This window comes from Astatotilapia calliptera, chromosome 22, assembly GCF_964374335.1.
Source record: "Astatotilapia calliptera chromosome 22, fAstCal68.1, whole genome shotgun sequence".
Taxonomy (NCBI): Eukaryota; Metazoa; Chordata; class Actinopteri; order Cichliformes; family Cichlidae; genus Astatotilapia; species Astatotilapia calliptera.
In genome coordinates this window covers 24,810,840-24,816,764 of record NC_137442.1, presented here as the reverse complement: position 1 = coordinate 24,816,764, position 5,925 = coordinate 24,810,840, and the positions used below count along the sequence as shown (strand labels likewise).

Below are 5,925 nucleotides of genomic sequence, written 5' to 3'. Positions count from 1 at the left end.
CGCCAGTGCCGCGCGAACATCTCCGTTAATCCAGGGTTTTTGATTTGGGAAGGATTTAACTGTTCTGGATGGGACGACATCTTCCACGCATTTCCTGATAAATCCGCAGACTGAGTCTGTGTACTCGTCAATGTCCCTAGCAGCCACGTGAAACATTTCCCAGTCCGCGTGATCAAAACAGTCCCGCAGCGCAGACTCCGATTGGTCCGTCCAACAGTGCACCGCCCTCCGGGTTGGAGCTTCCTGTTTCAGCTTCTGCCTGTAGGCGGGCAGGAGCAGGATGGAGCGGTGATCTGATTGGCCGAATGGGGCGCGGGGGAGGGCTTTGTACGCATCCCGGAAAGAGGTGTAGCAGTGGTCGAGTAGCCGGTCTCCACGGGTGTTAAAATGGATGTGTTGGTGGAGTTTGGGTGAGACTTTCTTCAGGTTTCACTTATTAAAGTCTCCGGCTGTGATAAACGCCGCCTCTGGGTGTGCGGTTTCCTCGCTGCTGATCGCGCTGTACAGTTCCCTGAGTGCACGGTCAGTGTCGGCTTGTGGGGGAATGTAAACAGCCGTAATAATCACTGCTGTAAATTCCCTCGGTAGCCAGAATGGCCGGCACTTAATCATCAGGTACTCCAGGTCCGGTGAGCAGAAGGATTTGACCGGGTGCACGTTCGCATAATCACACCAGCTGTTGTTGATCATGAAACATACACCACCGCCTCTGCTTTTCCCAGTAAGATCCTGTGACCTGTCCGCGCGATGCACGGAGAACCCCGGTAGTTGTATTGCGGAGTCCGGTACCTTGTCCGATAGCCAGGTTTCTGTGAGGCAGATCACGCAGCAGTCCCGCATCTCTCGCTGGAATGAGATCCGTGCCCGAAGCTCGCACAGCTTTTTCTCCAGAGACTGCACATTAGCCAGTAATAAACTGGGTAATGGTGGTCTGTTAGTGCGCCGTCTCAGTCGAACCAGAACGCCAGATCTTCTCCCTCTGCGTCGGCGTTTGCGGCCTCCAGGGCCAGAGAACAAAGGCGTCTCAGGTGAGATGAATGGGGGGTCTGCAAACGGAGCGTCCGTGTTGCAAAACTTGAACTCCGGAAAGTTATAAGAAAGACCGTCTTTTATGTCCAGTAAGGTTTGTCGGTCGTACACAAGGAGACATGTGCTACTCGCGAAAAAATGAAGGAAAAGTAAAATTAAACACAGAAAAAAGCTGTTGCTTGGGGGAGCTCGCGACGAGGCTGCCATACTCGGCGCCATCTTGGATAAGCTTCTCTTTTTGACGTTGCGTGACGAACTCTGTATTCCTCATCCACATGGAAACGCAAAAAAGGAGTTAAAAAAAAATCTCAGTTTTCAGTGATTTGAAATGCTGTTTACGTGTGAACGAAACAGCTGCATTTTCAAAAATACCCGTGTAGGTGTGGACGTAGCATAAAAGAGTTAGTAGTTTATGTTCCATTATTTGAGGTTATGGATGTTATTTGACTGGAGGCATAACTCACAGACACACAAGATGCGCCATTACTCCAATGAGTGTCCTTTATTATTTTTCATCCACCCCCCACACAACAGCCCAGCAGAAACGTTCCTACCTCTTAACATTTACCTGATACTACATCCCCCCTACTAAATAGGATGTGATGCTGGGATATAACCAAGAAAACAGATTAGACCCGCACGCTTTAACCCTTTAGAGCCGATCGGAGCGGGAACGCTCTGTTATGCGTAACTATTTTTAAATCCCGGTAGCACTGCAACCACGTAAGCTAGCGCAAAAATTTTTTTTGCATATGAAACCGGAGGAGTTGTACTTACATATTGTGCCATCAGCTTGTCCTAGGTCACGGTTTCCTTCCACATAAAGCTTTGCAAAAACTGCATAAAAAGCGCTTGCAGGAACAAAAACATAATATTCCAGAAACACGCTTTGCCGGTCCGATCAGCTGTTCAAAACACTTCCTACGTTGGAATAGACGTCAGCACGAACTTTTGCATTTCCGCCATTACCTGGCCGAAACCGGAAGTGACGTCATTTTCGCGGAAATGTAGTCTTTTTTGCGATCAGGGCCTCAGGGCCTATACTGCTCTTTTTAAAAGTTATCTTTGACTTTATGACTTTCTGTGTCGTTTCTGGGATGCTTAGGACTCATATTGCACTGCTGGAAATAGTTTATTTTGATGCATATGTAACGCAATCTGTACTTACGCCAAACCTTTAATGCGTGGAAATCAGGACTGTTGACCTTGGGCAGTTCACTAGGTGTCAGTGTCATCAATTTCACCCCGATGTTTAACTCAGAATCACAGTTTCTCTAAAAATAGGTTACAAGAAATCAAATGTATCCCAAATATCTATATCCTGTCAGAAGCTAGTTTCGTAAAGGAGATTGGTAGTAGCTGCTCCACCACAGGAACAATAAGGCTTCCAGCACACAATGGACACCACACTTACTTAGCATAAACACATTTATTTGACACAATTTTAAATAATAAACCCCCTTTTTTTTGTAGTGTCTTTCCACTCAGTGTCATAAGAAAAATAAAATAAAATAAATAAATAAAAACAAATATGTATCCTTTAAGGTCCTTTGGCCAAAAGAAAATCACCTGAGCTCAGGGAAAAATAAAGCGCATCGTTGGGGCCCTTTGAATTGTTCCTACCGCTCTGTTGGAACGGTGTAGCATCCAATAATAGCATCCAGCAAGCAGCAACGACCATCTATTTGCCAGGACGGTTCGGCAGAGTCATCAGATGAGGACTTCCACAAGGCAGTTCATCCAGTAGGATCCAGGGCACCAAAAGGGCAAACAAACCAGCCTACACACAAGTGTGCAGAAGAATTAACTGAAATGTTCATAAGTCTCAGTACCACTGACTCAGTGTCCATGTCACTAACGGCTTATTTAACAGACTTACCATTATAATAATACAGGTTTGTCAAAATAAAAATATAACAGAACATAAATGCTGTTAACAATGCTTATTAATGCTGTTCTCTTAGGCATAACATAATAACACTGTAACTGACCTCGTGTCGGCCGCCATTTCAGGACATTAGCTAGGCTCACTTAACGGCTAGCTTGCTAACAGTCAGCCAATAACACACGTTATACAATATTTAGCCTCTTTCTTAACAACATGACAGCGGTAGATTTGATACCTCGCTGCAATATAATAAGGCACAAAACATTTCATACGAACATGAGCTGCACGCTAACTCACCAGAGGAGTTCGTGTAATGGCGAATGCTGTCGGACTCAGCTCCGCTTCACGTTTGTAACTGCTACAAGACTTTTTCCTAACAACATATTAAATCATTAGCTTCACATATAAAGGTTTTTTAAACTATTTACAGCAACTCAAATGTCTACTGTACCCGAATTTCCAGCTCGTAGAGGGCACGAGAGCAGCATGCGCCTCATCGGACGAACGGAAGGAAAAACTCTGTAGCTGGACTAGAGAGTGGCTATGCGCACGGCACAGTGGTGCGTTCAGTGACCACAAATAATCAGAAATCCCATACTCAAACAATGATCTGGGTTACACATATGCTGCTTTTTTGCAAATTTGCAGTATAATATTTATTTTCGTTTTTCCTGCAGTGTATAAAAATTGGTGTATTTCAAAAATAAAACTATGAAGACACTCAAAATAAATTTCCTGTGGTGGGAAACTATTTTGTGCAACTTTTTTGTATTTACAGTTTTGAGGGATAAGCCTCTTAAATTTCTCTAACTACAAATATATGTTAAAAAATCAAAAACGATTTTCAATTTTTTTGTAGTTTATTGCACTTTTTTGCAATTTATGTAATTACTATGCACTTAATGAATACATATTATTAAAATCTGGGCTATAATGGTTGTATTGATGTATAGCAACTTGAAATGCTCCCAAAAATGGCTCCACAGCATGTAAAAATATAATATAAGCTCTGGCGGACTTGGTTCTATGGTAGGTCTTAAAGGGTTAAAGTATACTATTTCCTTGTGCTTTATCTGGTAACAGCTTGTTTACTGAACTCGTTTGGTTTAAACCCAGACTACTCAGAATGTCCAAAAATAAACTCTCAAAGTATACAACTCTGAACACTAAGCATAAGTGCACATTTCTGAACTATCTGGTGCAGCTACAAACAACATGTTTAAACAGTGCAACCATTTGCTTTATTTCTCATTGTCTCTATGAGGGATGGTGTAGACTACCCAACCCTCTAACTGAGTGTGGGGATTATTCTGCCCCATTGCTCACTCAGTTCCTAGCCCTATGAGCAAACATAGTCTTTTAGATATGCTGGAGGCCTCCTAGACCTGGGTGGGATTTGGCTCCCAGCTTCAGGAGTCTGCTGGCTGGCCTCCTGTGAGATAGTGTCTGGAAACGACACACTCTGTGCAACTGGAACAGAGTTCTCAGGTGAAGCCTCTGGTGGATCGCCAGAAATCTCTGGTGCCCCAGGTCTCAACAATGTAGGACCTTGGTGAGCCTGCCATGGACACAACTGTCCCTCTAGTATGCATGTCTGAGACCCACACTTTGTCTCCAGGATTGAGCTGTAGCATATCATGTACTCTGTGTCTGCGGTTGAAGTTTTGTCTTTGTTTTTGTCTGTACGTTTGTTCTATAGCTTTAAGCTTGTCTGTGTCCGTACCTCTTGGATTTAGCTGTGATGGGATGACAGGAATAGTTGTCCTTATCCTTCTACCCATGAGAAGCTCAGTCGGGCTGTAGCCATTTGCCAATGGAGTAACCCGGTATGCCATAAGGGCGAGATAGGGATCGCCAGACTTTTTAAGAAGACTTTTGATGGTCCTGACTGCCCTCTCGGCCTCCCCGTTGCTCTGAGGGAAGTGGGGACTGGATGTCTCATGGCTAAAACCCCATTCTTGTGCAAATCTTTTGAAGGAATCAGATGAAAACTGAAGTCCATTATCAGAGCGAACCCGCTCTGGTATGCCATGACGTGCAAAGATTGATTTACAGTGCTCGATCACTGCCTCTGATGTTGTAGATGTCAGTTTGGCAACTTCGAAGAATCTGGAAAAGTAATCCACAATGACCAGGTACTGTTTATTCTCTATCTGGAACAGATCAGTTCCAACCATGGCCCACGGTCTTTGTGGGAACTCCGTAGGTAGCATGGTTTCTTTGTGGTTAGTCCGCTCACGGCAGCAAGTGTCACAGGTCTCAATCACTTTTATCAGCTCACTGCTCAGGCCTGGCCACCAAACAGATTGTTTAGCTCTCTCTCTGCATTTCGCTATTCCTAGGTGTCCCTCATGTAGTTTAGACAGAATGTCTGCTCTGAGCGATGTGGGAATCACTATTCTGCTCCCATAAAGAAGCAAACCATTGTGGACTGTGAGGTCACCTGAAAATGGCAGGTAAAGCTGGAAAACCCTTTCAATGGAGTACTTATCTGGCCATCCGTCCACACAGAACTTCTTCAGTTGGCATAGACTGCTGTCATTGTCCTGATGTGTCTGGATTTCTCTGAGTCGTGGCTCTGTGGCTGGCAGACTTGCTATGACGGACTCCACATACAAGTTGATTTCTTCCTCCGGCAAACCCTCAGTTGTGTCACATGCAGAAGCTCTGGACAGTACATCTACTGTTGCAATGTCTCTACCAGGAACATGAGATATGGTATAAGAGAACCTCATCAATCGCATGCGTAGACGTTGTATATGAGGTGGAAGCTCGTCCAGGCCCTTGGAGCCAAGCAACGAAACCAGAGGTTTGTGGTCTGTTTCAATGTGGAATGTTTTCCCAATTAGGAACTCTGCAAACCTCTCACCGGCCCATGTTGAAGCGAGCCTCTTTCTCAATTTGAGCATATCGCTGCTCTGTCGCGCCGAGAGCTCTTGAAGCGTATGCTACTGGTTTCCACCCTAAATCAGCGTGCCGCTGGAGAAGCACTGCTCCCAAGCCATACG

The 5,925-nt window shown here is 44.8% G+C and overlaps 1 long non-coding RNA gene across 1 annotated transcript; it reads right to left on the bottom strand.

Moving 5' to 3' along the window:
- Window positions 1-2,443: 2,443 nt before the first annotated feature.
- LOC113019108 (uncharacterized) lies at window positions 2,444-3,508 on the bottom strand. The gene is made up of 3 exons (XR_013904663.1): window positions 3,369-3,508; window positions 3,215-3,290; window positions 2,444-2,809 (listed from the first exon to the last, which is right to left on the bottom strand). It is a non-coding gene; the product is annotated as an uncharacterized LOC113019108 (long non-coding RNA).
- Window positions 3,509-5,925: the final 2,417 nt, after the last annotated feature.